General features: G+C 40.6%; 5 non-coding genes across 5 annotated transcripts; all 5 read right to left on the bottom strand.

The window, feature by feature from the left end:
* Positions 1-4,211: 4,211 nt before the first annotated feature.
* trnav-cac (transfer RNA valine (anticodon CAC)) lies at positions 4,212-4,284 on the bottom strand. Its single transcript has one exon. It is a non-coding gene; the product is annotated as a tRNA-Val (tRNA).
* A 6,161-nt stretch (positions 4,285-10,445) lies between these two features.
* Positions 10,446-10,518, bottom strand: trnav-aac (transfer RNA valine (anticodon AAC)). The gene has a single exon. It is a non-coding gene; the product is annotated as a tRNA-Val (tRNA).
* A 6,425-nt stretch (positions 10,519-16,943) lies between these two features.
* On the bottom strand, positions 16,944-17,016 carry trnav-aac (transfer RNA valine (anticodon AAC)). The gene has a single exon. It is a non-coding gene; the product is annotated as a tRNA-Val (tRNA).
* A 2,608-nt stretch (positions 17,017-19,624) lies between these two features.
* trnav-aac (transfer RNA valine (anticodon AAC)) lies at positions 19,625-19,697 on the bottom strand. The gene has a single exon. It is a non-coding gene; the product is annotated as a tRNA-Val (tRNA).
* A 1,100-nt stretch (positions 19,698-20,797) lies between these two features.
* Positions 20,798-20,870, bottom strand: trnav-aac (transfer RNA valine (anticodon AAC)). The gene has a single exon. It is a non-coding gene; the product is annotated as a tRNA-Val (tRNA).
* Between the last annotated feature and the right edge of the window lie 2,477 nt (positions 20,871-23,347).

The raw sequence follows: 23,347 nt of genomic DNA on the forward strand, positions 1-23,347 counted from the left end.
CCATTTCTTTGGATATATCCATTACAATGACCCTGATAAATGAATTTGCCTGGCTCAGAGAAGCTGTCAGTCTGGTCACATTCATACAGATCGCATGGTGGAGGTCCCCAAAAAAACAGCAACATTGATCCACAGGTCGGAGAGGCAGACAGCAAGGTTTAGACAAACCTCAACTGTTTCAAACCAAATGCTAGCCTCTGGGCATTGGGAAACATTGAATATTACATAATGTTTCCGCCCGGTTTCGAACCGGGGACCTTTCGCATGTGAGGCGAACGTGATAACCACTACACTACAGAAGCCGAATGACTGGAAAACTAAGGGTGTGACTGACTTTCGCGTGTGAGGCGAACGTGATAACCAATACACTACTGAAACTAAAGTCTGAATAGCAAATACTGAGAAATGCGAAGGACCAATTTGGTAAATTGTGTTTCAGCCCGGTCTCGAACCGGGGACCTTTTGCGTGTTAGGCGAACATGATAACCACTACACTACGGAAACCCAATGAGTGGAATACTAAGGGTGTGGCTGACTTTGGCTGGGTGGGACATTTATCGCTCTCAGAACCTAATGAAATTAGAAATTACTTAGTCAATTAATTAAACAATAAGGCTTGAGAAGCCGGGAATTATTGTGTGCAGCGGCTCTTGGAAGAGGCTTGGTGGTTCCAAACTTCTTCCATTTAAGAGTAATGGAAGCCACTGTGTTCTTGGGTACCTTCAATGCTGCAGAAATGACCAATCATTTGAATTTACCACAGGTGGACTCCAATCAAGTTGAAGAAACATCTCAAGGATGATCAATGGAAACAGGATGGACCTGAGCTCAATTTCCAGTCTCATAGCAAAGGGTCTGAAAATGTATGTAAATAAGGTATTTTTAAAATATTTTTTTCATTAATAAAAACTACAGTGCCTTGCGAAAGTATTCGGCCCCCTTGAACTTTGCGACCTTTTGCCACATTTCAGGCTTCAAACATAAAGATATAAAACTGTATTTTTTTGTGAAGAATCAACAACAAGTGGGACACAATCATGAAGTGGAACGACATTTATTGGATATTTCAAACTTTTTTAACAAATCAAAAACTGAAAAATTGGGCGTGCAAAATTATTCAGCCCCCTTAAGTTAATACTTTGTAGCGCCACCTTTTGCTGCGATTACAGCTGTAAGTCGCTTGGGGTATGTCTCTATCAGTTTTGCACATCGAGAGACTGACATTTTTTCCCATTCCTCCTTGCAAAACAGCTCGAGCTCAGTGAGGTTGGATGGAGAGCATTTGTGAACAACAGTTTTCAGTTCTTTCCACAGATTCTTGATTGGATTCAGGTCTGGACTTTGACTTGGCCATTCTAACACCTGGATATGTTTATTTTTGAACCATTCCATTGTAGATTTTGCTTTATGTTTTGGATCATTGTCTTGTTGGAAGACAAATCTCCGTCCCAGTCTCAGGTCTTTTGCAGACTCCATCAGGTTTTCTTCCAGAATGGTCCTGTATTTGGCTCCATCCATCTTCCCATCAATTTTAACCATCTTCCCTGTCCCTGCTGAAGAAAAGCAGGCCCAAACCATGATGCTGCCACCACCATGTTTGACAGTGGGGATGGTGCGTTCAGGGTGATGAGCTGTGTTGCTTTTACGCCAAACATAACGTTTTGCATTGTTGCCAAAAAGTTCAATTTTGGTTTCATCTGACCAGAGCACCTTCTTCCACATGTTTGGTGTGTCTCCCAGGTGGATTGTGGCAATCTTTAAACAACACTTTTTATGGATATCTTTAAGAAAGGGCTTTCTTCTTGCCACTCTTCCATAAAGGCCAGATTTGTGCAATATATGACTTTTTGATTGTTGTCCTATGGACAGAGTCTCCCACCTCAGCTGTAGATCTCTGCAGTTCATCCAGAGTGATCATGGGCCTCTTGGCTGCATCTCTGATCAGTCTTCTCCTTGTATGAGCTGAAAGTTTAGAGGGACGGCCAGGTCTTGGTAGATTTGCAGTGGTCTGATACTCCTTCCATTTCAATATTATCGCTTGCACAGTGCTCCTTGGCATGTTTAAAGCTTGTGAAATCTTTTTGTATCCAAATCCGGCTTTAAACTTCTTCACAACAGTATCTCGGACCTGCCTGGTGTGTTCCTTGTTCTTCATGATGCTCTCTGCGCTTTTGACGGACCTCTGAGACTATCACAGTGCAGGTACATTTATACGGAGACTTGATTACACACAGGTGGATTGTATTTATCATCATTAGTCATTTAGGTCAACATTGGATCATTCAGAGATCCTCACTGAACTTCTGGAGAGAGTTTGCTGCACTGAAAGTAAAGGGGCTGAATAATTTTGCACGCCCAATTTTTCATTTTTTGATTTGTTAAAAAAGTTTGAAATATCCAATAAATGTCGTTCCACTTCATGATTGTGTCCCACTTGTTGTTGATTCTTCACAAAAAAATACAGTTTTATATCTTTATGTTTGAAGCCTGAAATGTGGCAAAAGGTCGCAAAGTTCAAGGGGGCCGAATACTTTCGCAAGGCACTGTATATGCTATCGCTTTGTCATTATGTGGTATTGTGTGTAGATAGATTTTATTTTATTTCATCCATTTTAGTATAAGGCTGTAACGTAACAAAATGTGGAAAAAAGTAAGGGGTCTGAAAACTTTCCGAATGCACTGTACCTATGCAGGCTAGCTTCTTTTCCTTTGCTAGCCAGCCAACTAAATCTATCACACAATCACATCAAGCAGCTGAAATGACAGAAAACGATCTACATTTTTGTTTGTTTTACCTTGGATTATATTGCCATTTCTTTGGATATATCCATTACAATGACCCTGATAAATTAATTTGCCTGGCTCAGAGAAGCTGTCAGTCTGGTCACATTCATACAGATCGCATGGTGGAGGTCCCCAAAAAAACGGCAACATTGATCCACTGGTCGGAGAGGTAGACAGCAAGGTTTAGACAAACCTCAACTGTTTCAAACCAAATGCTAGCCTCTGGGCATTGGGAAATATTGAATATTACAAAATGTTTCCGCCCGGTTTCGAAACGGGGACCTTTCGCGTGTGAGGCGAACGTGATAACCACTACACTACGGAAACCGAATTATTGGAAAACTAAGGGTGTCACTGACTTTCGCGTGTGAGGCGAACGTGATAACCAATACACTACTGAAACTAAAGTCTGAATAGCAAATACTGAGAAGTGCGAAGGACCAATTTGGTAAATTGTGTTTCAGCCCGGTCTCGAACCGGGGACCTTTTGCGTGTTAGGCGAACATGATAACCACTACACTACGGAAACCCAATGAGTGGAATATTAAGGGTGTGGCTGACTTTGGCTGGGTGGGACATTTATCGCTCTCAGAACCTAATGAAATTAGAAATTACTTAGTCAATTAATTAAACAATAAGGCTTGAGAAGCCGGGAATTATTGTGTGCAGCGGCTCTTGGAAGAGGCTTGGTGGTTCAAAACTTCTTCCATTTAAGAGTGATGGAAGCCACTGTGTTCTTGGGTACCTTCAATGCTGCAGAAATGACCAATCATTTGAATTTACCACAGGTGGACTCCAATCAAGTTGAAGAAACATCTCAAGGATGATCAATGGAAACAGGATGGACCTGAGCTCAATTTCCAGCCTCATAGCAAAGGGTCTGAAAATGTATGTAAATAAGGTATTTTTAAAATATTTTTTTCATTAATAAAAACTATATGTTATCGCTTTGTCATTATGTGGTATTGTGTGTAGATAGATTTTATTTTATTTCATCCATTTTAGTATAAGGCTGTAACGAAACAAAATGTGGAAAAAAGTAAGGGGTCTGAAAACTTTCCCAATGCACTGTACCTATGCAGGCTAGCTTCTTTTCCTTTGCTAGTCAGCCAACTAAATCTATCACACAATCACATCAAGCAGCTGAAATGACAGAAAACAATCTACATTTTTGTTTGTTTTACCTTGGATTATATTGCCATTTCTTTGGATATATCCATTACAATGACCCTGATAAATGAATTTGCCTGGCTCAGAGAAGCTGTCAGTCTGGTCACATTCATACAGATCGCATGGTGGAGGTCCCCAAAAAAACGGCAACATTGATCCACAGGTCGGAGAGGTAGACAGCAAGATTTAGACAAACCTCAACTGTTTCAAACCAAATGCTAGCCTCTGGGCATTGGGAAATATTGAATATTACAAAATGTTTCCGCCCGGTTTCGAACCGGGGACCTTTCGCGTGTGAGGCGAACGTGATAACCACTACACTACGGAAACCAAATGATTGGAAAACTAAGGGTGTGACTTACTTTCGCGTGTGAGGCGAACGTGATAACCAATACACTACTGAAACTAAAGTCTGAATAGCAAATACTGAGAAGTGCGAAGGACCAATTTGTTAAAATGTGTTTCCGCCCGGTCTCGAAACGGGGACCTTTCGCGTGTTAGGCGAACGTGATAACAACTACACTACGGAAACCCAATGAGTGGAGTACTAAGGGTGTGGCTGACTTTGGCTGGGTGGGACATTTATCGCTCTCAGAACCTAATGAAATCAGAAATTACTTAGTCAATTAATTAAACAATAAGGCTTGAGAAGCCGGGAATTATTGTGTGCAGCGGCTCTTGGAAGAGGCTTGGTGGTTCAAAACTTCTTCCATTTAAGAGTGATGGAAGCCACTGTGTTCTTGGGTACCTTCAATGCTGCAGAAATGACCAATCATTTGAATTTACCACAGGTGGACTCCAATCAAGTTGAAGAAACATCTCAAGGATGATCAATGGAAGCAGGATGGACCTGAGCTCAATTTCCAGCCTCATAGCAAAGGGTCTGAAAACGTACGTAAATAAGGTATTTTTAAAATATTTAATGGGTATTATGGCTCTTTCTGTGGTACTCAATTTGGGATATTATGTGAGGTAGACATGAGAAGCCGGGAATTATCGTGTGCAGCCGAAACTTGGAAGAGGCTTGGTGGTTCCAAACTTCTTCTATTTAAGAGTGATGGAAGCCACTGTGTTCTTGGGTACCTTCAATGCTGCAGAAATGACCAATCATTTGAATTTACCACAGGTGGACTCCAATCAAGTTGAAGAAACATCTCAAGGATGATCAATGGAAACAGGATGGACCTGAGCTCAATTTCCAGTCTCATAGCAAAGGGTCTGAAAATGTATGTAAATAAGGTATTTTTAAAATATTTTTTTCATTAATAAAAACTATTTGTTATCGCTTTGTCATTATGTGGTATTGTGTGTAGATAGATTTTATTTTATTTCATCCATTTTAGTATAAGGCTGTAACGTAACAAAATGTGGAAAAAAGTAAGGGGTCTGAAAACTTTCCGAATGCACTGTACCTATGCAGGCTAGCTTCTTTTCCTTTGCTAGCCAGCCAACTAAATCTATCACACAATCACATCAAGCAGCTGAAATGACAGAAAACGATCTACATTTTTGTTTGTTTTACCTTGGATTATATTGCAATTTCTTTGGATATATCCATTACAATGACCCTGATAAATGAATTTGCCTGGCTCAGAGAAGCTGTCAGTCTGGTCACATTCATACAGATCGCATGGTGGAGGTCCCCAAAAAAACGGCAACATTGATCCACAGGTCGGAGAGGTAGACAGCAAGGTTTAGACAAACCTCAACTGTTTCAAACCAAATGCTAGCCTCTGGGCATTGGGAAATATTGAATATTACAAAATGTTTCCGCCCGGTTTCGAAACGGGGACCTTTCGCATGTGAGGCGAACGTGATAACCACTACACTACGGAAACCGAATGATTGGAAAACTAAGGGTGTGACTGACTTTCGCGTGTGAGGCGAACGTGATAACCAATACACTACTGAAACTAAAGTCTGAATAGCAAATACTGAGAAGTGCGAAGGACCAATTTGTTAAAATGTATTTCCGCCCGGTCTCGAACCGGGGACCTTTCGCGTGTTAGTTTAACGTGATAACCACTAGACTACGGAAACCCATTGAGCGGAGTACTAAGGGTGTGGCTGACTTTGGCTGGGTGGGACATTTATCGCTCTCAGAACCTAATGAAATCAGAAATTACTTAGTCAATTAATTAAACAATAAGGCTTGAGAAGCCGGGAATTATTGTTTGCAGCGGCTCTTGGAAGAGGCTTGGTGGTTCAATACTTCTTCCATTTAAGAGTGATGGAAGCCACTGTGTTCTTGGGTACCTTCAATGCTGCAGAAATGACCAATCATTTGAATTTACCACAGGTGGACTCCAATCAAGTTGAAGAAACATCTCAAGGATGATCAATGGAAACAGGATGGACCTGAGCTCAATTTCCAGCCTCATAGCAAAGGGTCTGAAAATGTATGTAAATAAGGTATTTTTTAAATATTTAATGGGTATTATGGCTCTTTCTGTGGTACTCAATTTGGGATATTATGTGAGGTAGACATGAGAAGCCGGGAATTATCGTGTGCAGCCGGAACTTGGAAGAGGCTTGGTGGTTCCAAACTTCTTCTATTTAAGAGTGATGGAAGCCACTGTGTTCTTGGGTACCTTCAATGCTGCAGAAATGACCAATCATTTGAATTTACCACAGGTGGACTCCAATCACGTTGAAGAAACATCTCAAGGATGATCAATGGAAACAGGATGGACCTGAGCTCAATTTCCAGTCTCATAGCAAAGGGTCTGAAAATGTATGTAAATAAGGTATTTTTAAAATATTTTTTTCATTAATAAAAACTATATGCTATCGCTTTGTCATTATGTGGTATTGTGTGTAGATAGATTTTATTTTATTTCATCCATTTTAGTATAAGGCTGTAACGTAACAAAATGTGGAAAAAAGTAAGGGGTCTGAAAACTTTCCGAATGCACTGTACCTATGCAGGCTAGCTTCTTTTCCTTTGCTAGCCAGCCAACTAAATCTATCACACAATCACATCAAGCAGCTGAAATGACAGAAAACGATCTACATTTTTGTTTGTTTTACCTTGGATTATATTGCCATTTCTTTGGATATATCCATTACAATGACCCTGATAAATTAATTTGCCTGGCTCAGAGAAGCTGTCAGTCTGGTCACATTCATACAGATCGCATGGTGGAGGTCCCCAAAAAAACGGCAACATTGATCCACTGGTCGGAGAGGTAGACAGCAAGGTTTAGACAAACCTCAACTGTTTCAAACCAAATGCTAGCCTCTGGGCATTGGGAAATATTGAATATTACAAAATGTTTCCGCCCGGTTTCGAAACGGGGACCTTTCGCGTGTGAGGCGAACGTGATAACCACTACACTACGGAAACCGAATTATTGGAAAACTAAGGGTGTCACTGACTTTCGCGTGTGAGGCGAACGTGATAACCAATACACTACTGAAACTAAAGTCTGAATAGCAAATACTGAGAAGTGCGAAGGACCAATTTGTTAAAATGTGTTTCCGCCCGGTCTCGAAACGGGGACCTTTCGCGTGTTAGGCGAACGTGATAACAACTACACTACGGAAACCCAATGAGTGGAGTACTAAGGGTGTGGCTGACTTTGGCTGGGTGGGACATTTATCGCTCTCAGAACCTAATGAAATCAGAAATTACTTAGTCAATTAATTAAACAATAAGGCTTGAGAAGCCGGGAATTATTGTTTGCAGCGGCTCTTGGAAGAGGCTTGGTGGTTCAAAACTTCTTCCATTTAAGAGTGATGGAAGCCACTGTGTTCTTGGGTACCTTCAATGCTGCAGAAATGACCAATCATTTGAATTTACCACAGGTGGACTCCAATCAAGTTGAAGAAACATCTCAAGGATGATCAATGGAAACAGGATGGACCTGAGCTCAATTTCCAGCCTCATAGCAAAGGGTCTGAAAATGTATGTAAATAAGGTATTTTTTAAATATTTAATGGGTATTATGGCTCTTTCTGTGGTACTCAATTTGGGATATTATGTGAGGTAGACATGAGAAGCCGGGAATTATCGTGTGCAGCCGGAACTTGGAAGAGGCTTGGTGGTTCCAAACTTCTTCTATTTAAGAGTGATGGAAGCCACTGTGTTCTTGGGTACCTTCAATGCTGCAGAAATGACCAATCATTTGAATTTACCACAGGTGGACTCCAATCACGTTGAAGAAACATCTCAAGGATGATCAATGGAAACAGGATGGACCTGAGCTCAATTTCCAGTCTCATAGCAAAGGGTCTGAAAATGTATGTAAATAAGGTATTTTTAAAATATTTTTTTCATTAATAAAAACTATATGCTATCGCTTTGTCATTATGTGGTATTGTGTGTAGATAGATTTTATTTTATTTCATCCATTTTAGTATAAGGCTGTAACGTAACAAAATGTGGAAAAAAGTAAGGGGTCTGAAAACTTTCCGAATGCACTGTACCTATGCAGGCTAGCTTCTTTTCCTTTGCTAGCCAGCCAACTAAATCTATCACACAATCACATCAAGCAGCTGAAATGACAGAAAACGATCTACATTTTTGTTTGTTTTACCTTGGATTATATTGCCATTTCTTTGGATATATCCATTACAATGACCCTGATAAATGAATTTGCCTGGCTCAGAGAAGCTGTCAGTCTGGTCACATTCATACAGATCGCATGGTGGAGGTCCCCAAAAAAACGGCAACATTGATCCACTGGTCGGAGAGGTAGACAGCAAGGTTTAGACAAACCTCAACTGTTTCAAACCAAATGCTAGCCTCTGGGCATTGGGAAATATTGAATATTACAAAATGTTTCCGCCCGGTTTCGAAACGGGGACCTTTCGCGTGTGAGGCGAACGTGATAACCACTACACTACGGAAACCGAATTATTGGAAAACTAAGGGTGTCACTGACTTTCGCGTGTGAGGCGAACGTGATAACCAATACACTACTGAAACTAAAGTCTGAATAGCAAATACTGAGAAGTGCGAAGGACCAATTTGTTAAAATGTGTTTCCGCCCGGTCTCGAAACGGGGACCTTTCGCGTGTTAGGCGAACGTGATAACAACTACACTACGGAAACCCAATGAGTGGAGTACTAAGGGTGTGGCTGACTTTGGCTGGGTGGGACATTTATCGCTCTCAGAACCTAATGAAATCAGAAATTACTTAGTCAATTAATTAAACAATAAGGCTTGAGAAGCCGGGAATTATTGTGTGCAGCGGCTCTTGGAAGAGGCTTGGTGGTTCAAAACTTCTTCCATTTAAGAGTGATGGAAGCCACTGTGTTCTTGGGTACCTTCAATGCTGCAGAAATGACCAATCATTTGAATTTACCACAGGTGGACTCCAATCAAGTTGAAGAAACATCTCAAGGATGATCAATGGAAGCAGGATGGACCTGAGCTCAATTTCCAGCCTCATAGCAAAGGGTCTGAAAACGTACGTAAATAAGGTATTTTTAAAATATTTAATGGGTATTATGGCTCTTTCTGTGGTACTCAATTTGGGATATTATGTGAGGTAGACATGAGAAGCCGGGAATTATCGTGTGCAGCCGGAACTTGGAAGAGGCTTGGTGGTTCCAAACTTCTTCTATTTAAGAGTGATGGAAGCCACTGTGTTCTTGGGCACCTTCAATGCTGCAGAAATGACCAATCATTTGAATTTACCACAGGTGGACTCCAATCAAGTTGAAGAAACATCTCAAGGATGATCAATGGAAACAGGATGGACCTGAGCTCAATTTCCAGTCTCATAGCAAAGGGTCTGAAAATGTATGTAAATAAGGTATTTTTAAAATATTTTTTTCATTAATAAAAACTATTTGTTATCGCTTTGTCATTATGTGGTATTGTGTGTAGATAGATTTTATTTTATTTCATCCATTTTAGTATAAGGCTGTAACGTAACAAAATGTGGAAAAAAGTAAGGGGTCTGAAAACTTTCCGAATGCACTGTACCTATGCAGGCTAGCTTCTTTTCCTTTGCTAGCCAGCCAACTAAATCTATCACACAATCACATCAAGCAGCTGAAATGACAGAAAACGATCTACATTTTTGTTTGTTTTACCTTGGATTATATTGCCATTTCTTTGGATATATCCATTACAATGACCCTGATAAATGAATTTGCCTGGCTCAGAGAAGCTGTCAGTCTGGTCACATTCATACAGATCGCATGGTGGAGGTCCCCCAAAAAGCGGCAACATTGATCCACAGGTCGGAGAGGTAGACAGCAAGTTTTAGACAAACCTCAACTGTTTCAAACCAAATGCTAGCCTCTGGGCATTGGGAAATATTGAATATTACAAAATGTTTCCGCCCGGTTTCGAACCGGGGACCTTCCGCGTGTGAAGCGAACATGATAACCACTACACTACGGAAACCGAATGATTGGAAAACTAAGGGTGTGACTGACTTTCGCGTGTGAGGCGAACGTGATAACCAATACACTACTGAAACTAAAGTCTGAATAGCAAATACTGAGAAGTGCGAAGGACCAATTTGTTAAAATGTGTTTCCGCCCGGTCTCGAACCGGGGACCTTTCGCGTGTTAGGCGAACGTGATAACCACTACACTACGGAAACCCAATGAGTAGAATACTAAGTGTGTGGCTGACTTTGGCTGGGTGGGACATTTATCGCTCTCAGAACCTAATGAAATCAGAAATTACTTAGTCAATTAATTAAACAATAAGGCTTGAGAAGCCGGGAATTATTGTGTGCAGCGGCTCTTGGAAGAGGCTTGGTGGTTCAAAACTTCTTCCATTTAAGAGTGATGGAAGCCACTGTGTTCTTGGGTACCTTCAATGCTGCAGAAATGACCAATCATTTGAATTTACCACAGGTGGACTCCAATCAAGTTGAAGAAACATCTCAAGGATGATCAATGGAAACAGGATGGACCTGAGCTCAATTTCCAGCCTCATAGCAAAGGGTCTGAAAATGTATGTAAATAAGGTATTTTTAAAATATTTTTTTCATTAATAAAAACTATATGTTATCGCTTTGTCATTATGTGGTATTGTGTGTAGATAGATTTTATTTTATTTCATCCATTTTAGTATAAGGCTGTAACGAAACAAAATGTCGAAAAAAATAAGGGGTCTGAAAACTTTCCCAATGCACTGTACCTATGCAGGCTAGCTTCTTTTCCTTTGCTAGCCAGCCAACTAAATCTATCACACAATCACATCAAGCAGCTGAAATGACAGAAAACGATCTACATTTTTGTTTGTTTTACCTTGGATTATATTGCCATTTCTTTGGATATATCCATTACAATGACCCTGATAAATGAATTTGCCTGGCTCAGAGAAGCTGTCAGTCTGGTCACATTCATACAGATCGCATGGTGGAGGTCCCCAAAAAAACGGCAACATTGATCCACAGGTCGGAGAGGTAGACAGCAAGGTTTAGACAAACCTCAACTGTTTCAAACCAAATGCTAGCCTCTGGGCATTGGGAAATATTGAATATTACAAAATGTTTCCGCCCGGTTTCGAACCTGGGATAACCACTACACTACGGAAACCGAATGATTGGAAAACTAAGGGTGTGACTGACTTTCGCGTGTGAGGCGAACGTGATAATCAATACACTACTGAAACTAAAGTCTGAATAGCAAATACTGAGAAGTGCGAAGGACCAATTTGTTAAAATGTGTTTCCGCCCGGTCTCGAACCAGGGACCTTTCGCGTGTTAGGCAAACATGATAACCACTACACTACGGAAACCCATTGAGTGGAGTACTAAGGGTGTGGCTGACTTTGGCTGGGTGGGACATTTATCGCTCTCAGAACCTAATGAAATCAGAAATTACTTAGTCAATTAATTAAACAATAAGGCTTGAGAAGCCGGGAATTATTGTGTGCAGCGGCTCTTGGAAGAGGCTTGGTGGTTCAAAACTTCTTCCATTTAAGAGTGATGGAAGCCACTGTGTTCTTGGGTACCTTCAATGCTGCAGAAATCACCAATCATTTGAATTTACCACAGGTGGACTCCAATCAAGTTGAAGAAACATCTCAAGGATGATCAATGGAAACAGGATGGACCTGAGCTCAATTTCCAGCCTCATAGCAAAGGGTCTGAAAATGTATGTAAATAAGGTATTTTTAAAATATTTTTTTCATTACTAAAAACTATATGTTATCGCTTTGTCATTATGTGGTATTGTGTGTAGATAGATTTTATTTTATTTCATCCATTTTAGTATAAGGCGTAACAAAATGTGGAAAAAAGTAAGGGGTCTGAAAACTTTCCGAATGCACTGTACCTATGCAGGATAGCTTCTTTTCCTTTGCTAGCCAGCCAACTAACTCTATCACACAATCACATCAAGCAGCTGAAATGACAGAAAACGATCTACATTTTTGTTTGTTTTACCTTGGATTATATTGCCATTTCTTTGGATATATCCATTACAATGACCCTGATAAATGAATTTGCCTGGCTCAGAGAAGCTGTCAGTCTGGTCACATTCATACAGATCGCATGGTGGAGGTCCCCAAAAAAACGGCAACATTGATCCACAGGTCGGAGAGGTAGACAGCAAGGTTTAGACAAACCTCAACTGTTTCTAACCAAATGCTAGCCTCTGGGCATTGGGAAATATTGAATATTACAAAATGTTTCCGTCCGGTTTCGAACCGGGGACCTTCCGCATGTGAGGCGAACGTGATAACCACTACACTACGGAAACCGAATGATTGGAAAACTAAGGGTGTGACTGACTTTCGCGTGTGAGGCGAACGTGATAACCAACATACTACTGAAACTAAAGTCTGAATAGCAAATACTGAGAAGTGCGAAGGACCAATTTGTTAAAATGTGTTTCCGCCCGGTCTCGAACCGGGGAACTTTCGCGTGTTAGGCGAACGTGATAACCACTACACTACAGAAACCCAATGAGTGGAATACTAAGGGTGTGGCTGACTTTGGCTGGGTGGGACATTTATCGCTCTCAGAACCTAATGAAATCAGAAATTACTTAGTCAATTAATTAAACAATAAGGCTTGAGAAGCCAGGAATTATTGTGTGCAGCGGCTCTTGGAAGAGGCTTGGTGGTTCAAAATTTCTTCCATTTAAGAGTGATGGAAGCCACTGTGTTCTTGGGTACCTTCAATGCTGCAGAAATGACCAATCATTTGAATTTACCACAGGTGGACTCCAATCAAGTTGAAGAAACATCTCAAGGATGATCAATGGAAACAGGATGGACCTGAGCTCAATTTCCAGCCTCATAGCAAAGGGTCTGAAAACGTACGTAAATAAGGTATTTTTAAAATATTTAATGGGTATTATGGCTCTTTCTGTGGTACTCAATTTGGGATATTATGTGAGGTAGACATGAGAAGCCGGGAATTATCGTGTGCAGCCGGAACTTGGAAGAGGCTTGGTGGTTCCAAACTTCTTCTATTTAAGAGTGATGGAAGCCACTGTGTTCTTGGGTACCTTCAATGCTGCAGAAATGACCAATCATTTGAATTTACCACAGGTGGACTCCAATCAAGTTGAAGAAACATCTCAAGGATGATCAATGGACACAGTATGGACCTGAGCTCAATTTCCAGCCTCATAGCAAAGGGTCTGAAAATGTATGTAAATAAGGTATTTTTAAAATATTTTTTTCATTAATAAAAACTATATGCTATCGCTTTGTCATTATGTGGTATTGTGTGTAGATAGATTTTATTTTATTTCATCCATTTTAGTATAAGGCTGTAACGTAACAAAATGTGGAAAAAAGTAAGGGGTCTGAAAACTTTCCGAATGCACTGTACCTATGCAGGCTAGCTTCTTTTCCTTTGCTAGCCAGCCAACTAACTCTATCACACAATCACATCAAGCAGCTGAAATGACAGAAAACGATCTACATTTTTGTTTGTTTTACCTTGGATTATATTGCCATTTCTTTGGATATATCCATTACAATGACCCTGATAAATGAATTTGCCTGGCTCAGAGAAGCTGTCAGTCTGGTCACATTCATACAGATCGCATGGTGGAGGTCCCCAAAAAAACGGCAACATTGATCCACAGGTCGGAGAGGTAGACAGCAAGGTTTAGACAAACCTCAACTGTTTCAAACCAAATGCTAGCCTCTGCGCATTGGGAAATATTGAATATTACAAAATGTTTCCACCCGGTTTCGAACCGGGGACCTTTCACGTGTGAGGAGAACGTGATAACCACTACACTACGGAAACCGAATGATTGGAAAACTAAGGGTGTGACTGACTTTCGCGTGTGAGGCGAACGTGATAACCAATACACTACTGAAACTAAAGTCTGAATAGCAAATACTGAGAAGTGCGAAGGACCACTTTGTTAAAATGTGTTTCCGCCCAGTCTCGAACCAGGGACCTTTCGCGTGTTAGGCGAACGTGATAACCACTACACTACAGAAACCCAATGAGTTGAATAGTAAGGGTGTGGCTGACTTTAGCTGGGTGGGACATTTATCGCTCTCAGAACCTAATGAAATCAGAAATTACTTAGTCAATTAATTAAACAATAAGGCTTGAGAAGCCGGGAATTATTGTGTGCAGCGGCTCTTGGAAGAGGCTTGGTGGTTCAAAACTTCTTCCATTTAAGAGTGATGGAAGCCACTGTGTTCTTGGGTACCTTCAATGCTGCAGAAATCACCAATCATTTGAATTTACCACAGGTGGACTCCAATCAAGTTGAAGAAACATCTCAAGGATGATCAATGGAAACAGGATGGACCTGAGCTCAATTTCCAGCCTCATAGCAAAGGGTCTGAAAATGTATGTAAATAAGGTATTTTTAAAATATTTTTTTCATTACTAAAAACTATATGTTATCGCTTTGTCATTATGTGGTATTGTGTGTAGATAGATTTTATTTTATTTCATCCATTTTAGTATAAGGCGTAACAAAATGTGGAAAAAAGTAAGGGGTCTGAAAACTTTCCGAATGCACTGTACCTATGCAGGCTAGCTTCTTTTCCTTTGCTAGCCAGCCAACTAACTCTATCACACAATCACATCAAGCAGCTGAAATGACAGAAAACGATCTACATTTTTGTTTGTTTTACCTTGGATTATATTGCCATTTCTTTGGATATATCCATTACAATGACCCTGATAAATGAATTTGCCTGGCTCAGAGAAGCTGTCAGTCTGGTCACATTCATACAGATCGCATGGTGGAGGTCCCCAAAAAAACGGCAACATTGATCCACAGGTCGGAGAGGTAGACAGCAAGGTTTAGACAAACCTCAACTGTTTCTAACCAAATGCTAGCCTCTGGGCATTGGGAAATATTGAATATTACAAAATGTTTCCGTCCGGTTTCGAACCGGGGACCTTCCGCATGTGAGGCGAACGTGATAACCACTACACTACGGAAACCGAATGATTGGAAAACTAAGGGTGTGACTGACTTTCGCGTGTGAGGCGAACGTGATAACCAACATACTACTGAAACTAAAGTCTGAATAGCAAATACTGAGAAGTGCGAAGGACCAATTTGTTAAAATGTGTTTCCGCCCGGTCTCGAACCGGGGAACTTTCGCGTGTTAGGCGAACGTGATACCCACTACACTACAAAAACCCAATGAGTGGAATACTAAGGGTGTGGCTGACTTTGGCTGGGTGGGACATTTATCGCTCTCAGAACCTAATGAAATCAGAAATTACTTAGTCAATTAATTAAACAATAAGGCTTGAGAAGCCAGGAATTATTGTGTGCAGCGGCTCTTGGAAGAGGCTTGGTGGTTCAAAACTTCTTCCATTTAAGAGTGATGGAAGCCACTGTGTTCTTGGGTACCTTCAATGCTGCAGAAATGACCAATCATTTGAATTTACCACAGGTGGACTCCAATCAAGTTGAAGAAACATCTCAAGGATGATCAATGGAAACAGGATGGACCTGAGCTCAATTTCCAGCCTCATAGCAAAGGGTCTGAAAACGTACGTAAATAAGGTATTTTTAAAATATTTAATGGGTATTATGGCTCTTTCTGTGGTACTCAATTTGGGATATTATGTGAGGTAGACATGAGAAGCCGGGAATTATCGTGTGCAGCCGGAACTTGGAAGAGGCTTGGTGGTTCAAAACTTCTTCTATTTAAGAGTGATGGAAGCCACTGTGTTCTTGGGTACCTTCAATGCTGCAGAAATGACCAATCATTTGAATTTACCACAGGTGGACTCCAATCAAGTTGAAGAAACATCTCAAGGATGATCAATGGACACAGTATGGACCTGAGCTCAATTTCCAGCCTCATAGCAAAGGGTCTGAAAATGTATGTAAATAAGGTATTTTTAAAATATTTTTTTCATTAATAAAAACTATATGCTATCGCTTTGTCATTATGTGGTATTGTGTGTAGATAGATTTTATTTTATTTCATCCATTTTAGTATAAGGCTGTAACGTAACAAAATGTGGAAAAAAGTAAGGGGTCTGAAAACTTTCAGAATGCACTGTACCTATGCAGGCTAGCTTCTTTTCCTTTGCTAGCCAGCCAACTAAATCTATCACACAATCACATCAAGCAGCTGAAATGACAGAAAACGATCTACATTTTTGTTTGTTTTACCTTGGATTATATTGCCATTTCTTTGGATATATCCATTACAATGACCCTGATAAATGAATTTGCCTGGCTCAGAGAAGCTGTCAGTCTGGTCACATTCATACAGATCGCATGGTGGAGGTCCCCAAAAAAACGGCAACATTGATCCACAGGTCGGAGAGGTAGACAGCAAGGTTTAGACAAACCTCAACTGTTTCAAACCAAATGCTAGCCTCTGCGCATTGGGAAATATTGAATATTTCAAAATGTTTCCGCCCGGTTTCGAACCAGGGACCTTTCACGTGTGAGGCGAACGTGATAACCACTACACTACGGAAACCGAATGATTGGAAAACTAAGGGTGTGGCTGACTTTCGCGTGTGAGGCGAACGTGATAACCAATACACTACTGAAACTAAAGTCTGAATAGCAAATACTGAGAAGTGCGAAGGACCACTTTGTTAAAATGTGTTTCCACCCGGTCTCGAACCGGGGACCTTTCGCGTGTTAGGCGAACGTGATAACCACTACACTACAGAAACCCAATGAGCGTAATAGTAAGGGTGTGGCTGACTTTAGCTGGGTGGGACATTTATCGCTCTCAGGACCTAATGAAATCAGAAATTACTTAGTCAATTAATTAAACAATAAGGCTTGAGAAGCCGGGAATTATTGTGTGCAGCGGCTCTTGGAAGAGGCTTGGTGGTTCAAAACTTCTTCCATTTAAGAGTGATGGAAGCCACTGTGTTCTTGGGTACCTTCAATGCTGCAGAAATGACCAATCATTTGAATTTACCACAGGTGGACTCCAATCAAGTTGAAGAAACATCTCAAGGATGATCAATGGAAACAGGATGGACCTGAGCTCAATTTCCAGCCTCATAGCAAAGGGTCTGAAAATGTATGTAAATAAGGTATTTTTAAAATATTTTTTTCATTAATAAAAACTATATGTTATCGCTTTGTCATTATGTGGTATTGTGTGTAGATAGATTTTATTTTATTTCATCCATTTTAGTATAAGGCTGTAACGTAACAAAATGTGGAAAAAAGTAAGGGGTCTGAAAACTTTCCGAATGCACTGTACCTATGCAGGCTAGCTTCTTTTCCTTTGCTAGCCAGCCAACTAACTCTATCACACAATCACATCAAGCAGCTGAAATGACAGAAAACGATCTACATTTTTGTTTGTTTTACCTTGGATTATATTGCCATTTCTTTGGATATATCCATTACAATGACCCTGATAAATGAATTTGCCTGGCTCAGAGAAGCTGTCAGTCTGGTCACATTCATACAGATCGCATGGTGGAGGTCCCCAAAAAAACGGCAACATTGATCCACAGGTCGGAGAGGTAGACAGCAAGGTTTAGACAAACCTCAACTGTTTCTAACCAAATGCTAGCCTCTGGGCATTGGGAAATATTGAATATTACAAAATGTTTCCGTCCGGTTTCGAACCGGGGACCTTCCGCATGTGAGGCGAACGTGATAACCACTACACTACGGAAACCGAATGATTGGAAAACTAAGGGTGTGACTGACTTTCGCGTGTGAGGCGAACGTGATAACCAACATACTACTGAAACTAAAGTCTGAATAGCAAATACTGAGAAGTGCAAAGGACCAATTTGTTAAAATGTGTTTCCGCCCGGTCTCGAACCGGGGAACTTTCGCGTGTTAGGCGAACGTGATAACCACTACACTACAGAAACCCAATGAGTGGAATACTAAGGGTGTGGCTGACTTTGGCTGGGTGGGACATTTATCGCTCTCAGAACCTAATGAAATCAGAAATTACTTAGTCAATTAATTAAACAATAAGGCTTGAGAAGCCAGGAATTATTGTGTGCAGCGGCTCTTGGAAAAGGCTTGGTGGTTCAAAACTTCTTCCATTTAAGAGTGATGGAAGCCACTGTGTTCTTGGTTACCTTCAATGCTGCAGAAATGACCAATCATTTGAATTTACCACAGGTGGACTCCAATCAAGTTGAAGAAACATCTCAAGGATGATCAATGGAAACAGGATGGACCTGAGCTCAATTTCCAGCCTCATAGCAAAGGGTCTGAAAACGTACGTAAATAAGGTATTTTTAAAATATTTAATGGGTATTATGGCTCTTTCTGTGGTACTCAATTTGGGATATTATGTGAGGTAGACATGAGAAGCCGGGAATTATCGTGTGCAGCCGGAACTTGGAAGAGGCTTGGTGGTTCCAAACTTCTTCTATTTAAGAGTGATGGAAGCCACTGTGTTCTTGGGTACCTTCAATGCTGCAGAAATGACCAATCATTTGAATTTACCACAGGTGGACTCCAATCAAGTTGAAGAAACATCTCAAGGATGATCAATGGACACAGTATGGACCTGAGCTCAATTTCCAGCCTCATAGCAAAGGGTCTGAAAATGTATGTAAATAAGGTATTTTTAAAATATTTTTTTCATTAATAAAAACTATATGCTATCGCTTTGTCATTATGTGGTATTGTGTGTAGATAGATTTTATTTTATTTCATCCATTTTAGTATAAGGTTGTAACGTAACAAAATGTGGAAAAAAGTAAGGGGTCTGAAAACTTTCCGAATGCACTGTACCTATGCAGGCTAGCTTCTTTTCCTTTGCTAGCCAGCCAACTAAATCTATCACACAATCACATCAAGCAGCTGAAATGACAGAAAACAATCTACATTTTTGTTTGTTTTACCTTGGATTATATTGCCATTTCTTTGGATATATCCATTACAATGACCCTGATAAATGAATTTGCCTGGCTCAGAGAAGCTGTCAGTCTGGTCACATTCATACAGATCGCATGGTGGAGGTCCCCAAAAAAACGGCAACATTGATCCACAGGTCGGAGAGGTAGACAGCAAGGTTTAGACAAACCTCAACTGTTTCAAACCAAATGCTAGCCTCTGCGCATTGGGAAATATTGAATATTACAAAATGTTTCCGCCCGGTTTCGAACCGGGGACCTTTCATGTGTGAGGCGAACGTGATAACCACTACACTACGGAAACCGAATGATTGGAAAACTAAGGGTGTGACTGACTTTCGCGTGTGAGGCGAACGTGATAACCAATACACTACTGAAACTAAAGTCTGAATAGCAAATACTGAGAAGTGCGAAGGACCACTTTGTTAAAATGTGTTTCCGCCCGGTCTCGAACCGGGGACCTTTCGCGTGTTAGGCGAACGTGATAACCACTACACTACAGAAACCCAATGAGTGGAATAGTAAGGGTGTGGCTGACTTTGGCTGGGTGGGACATTTATCGCTCTCAGAACCTAATGAAATCAGAAATTACTTAGTCAATTAATTAAACAATAAGGCTTGAGAAGCCGGGAATTATTGTGTGCAGCGGCTCTTGGAAGAGGCTTGGTGGTTCAAAACTTCTTCCATTTAAGAGTGATGGAAGCCACTGTGTTCTTGGGTACCTTCAATGCTGCAGAAATGACCAATCATTTGAATTTACCACAGGTGGACTCCAATCAAGTTGAAGAAACATCTCAAGGATGATCAATGGAAACAGGATGGACCTGAGCTCAATTTCCAGCCTCATAGCAAAGGGTCTGAAAATGTATGTAAATAAGGTATTTTTAAAATATTTTTTTCATTAATAAAAACTATATGTTATCGCTTTGTCATTATGTGGTATTGTGTGTAGATAGATTTTATTTTATTTCATCCATTTTAGTATAAGGCTGTAACGTAACAAAATGTGGAAAAAAGTAAGGGGTCTGAAAACTTTCCGAATGCACTGTACCTATGCAGGCTAGCTTATTTTCCTTTGCTAGCCAGCCAACTAACTCTATCACACAATCACATCAAGCAGCTGAAATGACAGAAAACGATCTACATTTTTGTTTGTTTTACCTTGGATTATATTGCCATTTCTTTGGATATATCCATTACAATGACCCTGATAAATGAATTTGCCTGGCTCAGAGAAGCTGTCAGTCTGGTCACATTCATACAGATCGCATGGTGGAGGTCCCCAAAAAAACGGCAACATTGATCCACAGGTCGGAGAGGTAGACAGCAAGGTTTAGACAAACCTCAACTGTTTCTAACCAAATGCTAGCCTCTGGGCATTGGGAAATATTGAATATTACAAAATGTTTCCGCCCGGTTTCAAACCGGGGACCTTCCGCGTGTGAGGCGAACGTGATAACCACTACACTACAGAAACCGAATGATTGGAAAACTAAGGGTGTGACTGACTTTCGCGTGTGAGGCGAACGTGATAACCAACTTACTACTGAAACTAAAGTCTGAATAGCAAATACTGAGAAGTGCGAAGGACCAATTTGTTAAAATGTGTTTCCGCCCGGTCTCGAACCGGGGAACTTTCGCTTGTTAGGCGAACGTGATAACCACTACACTACAGAAACCCAATGAGTGGAATACTAAGGGTGTGGCTGACTTTGGCTGGGTGGGACATTTATCGCTCTCAGAACCTAATGAAATCAGAAATTACTTAGTCAATTAATTAAACAATAAGGCTTGAGAAGCCGGGAATTATTGTGTGCAGCGGCTCTTGGAAGAGGCTTGGTGGTTCAAAACTTCTTCCATTTAAGAGTGATGGAAGCCACTGTGTTCTTGGGTACCTTCAATGCTGCAGAAATGACCAATCATTTGAATTTACCACAGGTGGACTCCAATCAAGTTGAAGAAACATCTCAAGGATGATCAATGGAAACAGGATGGACCTGAGCTCAATTTTCAGCCTCATAGCAAAGGGTCTGAAAATGTATGTAAATAAGGTATTTTTAAAATATTTTTTTCATTAATAAAAACTATATGTTATCGCTTTGTCATTATGTGGTATTGTGTGTAGATAGATTTTATTTTATTTCATCCATTTTAGTATAAGGCTGTAACGTAACAAAATGTGGAAAAAAGTAAGGGGTCTGAAAACTTTCCGAATGCACTGTACCTATGCAGGCTAGCTTCTTTTCCTTTGCTAGCCAGCCAACTAACTCTATCACACAATCACATCAAGCAGCTGAAATGACAGAAAACGATCTACATTTTTGTTTGTTTTACCTTGGATTATATTGCCATTTCTTTGGATATATCCATTACAATGACCCTGATAAATGAATTTGCCTGGCTCAGAGAAGCTGTCAGTCTGGTCACATTCATACAGATCGCATGGTGGAGGTCCCCAAAAAAACGGCAACATTGATCCACAGGTCGGAGAGGTAGACAGCAAGGTTTAGACAAACCTCAACTGTTTCTAACCAAATGCTAGCCTCTGGGCATTGGGAAATATTGAATATTACAAAATGTTTCCGCCCGGTTTCAAACCGGGGACCTTCCGCGTGTGAGGCGAACGTGATAACCACTACACTACGGAAACCGAATGATTGGAAAACTAAGGGTGTGACTGACTTTCGCGTGTGAGGCGAACGTGATAACCAATACACTACTGAAACTCAAGTCTGAATAGCAAATACTGAGAAGTGCGAAGGACCACTTTGTTAAAATGTGTTTCCGCCCGGTCTCGAACCGGGGACCTTTCGCGTGTTAGGCGAACGTGATAACCACTACAGTATAGAAACCCAATGAATGGAATAGTAAGGGTGTGGCTGACTTTGGCTGGGTGGGACATTTATCGCTGTCAGAACCTAATGAAATCAGAAATTACTTAGTCAATTAATTAAACAATAAGGCTTGAGAAGCCGGGAATTATTGTGTGCAGCGGCTCTTGGAAGAGGCTTGGTGGTTCAAAACTTCTTCCATTTAAGAGTGATGGAAACCACTGTGTTCTTGGGTACCTTCAATGCTGCAGAAATGACCAATCATTTGAATTTACCACAGGTGGACTCCGATCAAGTTGAAGAAACATCTCAAGGATGATCAATGGAAACAGGATGGACCTGAGCTCAATTTCCAGCCTCATAGCAAAGGGTCTGAAAACGTACGTAAATAAGGTATTTTTAAAATATTTAATGGGTATTATGGCTCTTTCTGTGGTACTCAATTTGGGATATTATGTGAGGTAGACATGAGAAGCCGGGAATTATCGTGTGCAGCCGGAACTTGGAAGAGGCTTGGTGGTTCCAAACTTCTTCTATTTAAGAGTGATGGAAGCCACTGTGTTCTTGGGTACCTTCAATGCTGCAGAAATGACCAATCATTTGAATTTACCACAGGTGGACTCCAATCAAGTTGAAGAAACATCTCAAGGATGATCAATGGACACAGGATGGACCTGAGCTCAATTTCCAGCCTCATAGCAAAGGGTCTGAAAATGTATGTAAATAAGGTATTTTTAAAATATTTTTTTCATTAATAAAAACTATATGTTATCGCTTTGTCATTATGTGGTATTGTGTGTAGATAGATTTTATTTTATTTCATCCATTTTAGTATAAGGCTGTAACGTAACAAAATGTGGAAAAAAGTAAGGGGTCTGAAAACTTTCCGAATGCACTGTACCTATGCAGGCTAGCTTCTTTTCCTTTGCTAGCCAGCCAACTAAATCTATCACACAATCACATCAAGCAGCTGAAATGACAGAAAACGATCTACATTTTTGTTTGTTTTACCTTGGATTATATTGCCATTTCTTTGGATATATCCATTACAATGACCCTGATAAATGAATTTGCCTGGCTCAGAGAAGCTGTCAGTCTGGTCACATTCATACAGATCGCATGGTGGAGGTCCCCAAAAAAACGGCAACATTGATCCACAGGTCGGAGAGGTAGACAGCAAGGTTTAGACAAACCTCAACTGTTTCAAACCAAATGCTAGCCTCTGGGCATTGGGAAAAATTGAATATTACAAAATGTTTCCGCCCGGTTTCGAGCCGGGGACCTTTCGCGTGTGAGGCGAACGTGATAACCACTACACTACGGAA

Source organism: Oncorhynchus mykiss, chromosome 8 (genome assembly GCF_057628025.1).
Source record: "Oncorhynchus mykiss isolate SJ-2025 chromosome 8, ASM5762802v1, whole genome shotgun sequence".
NCBI classification, from domain to species: domain Eukaryota; kingdom Metazoa; phylum Chordata; class Actinopteri; order Salmoniformes; family Salmonidae; genus Oncorhynchus; species Oncorhynchus mykiss.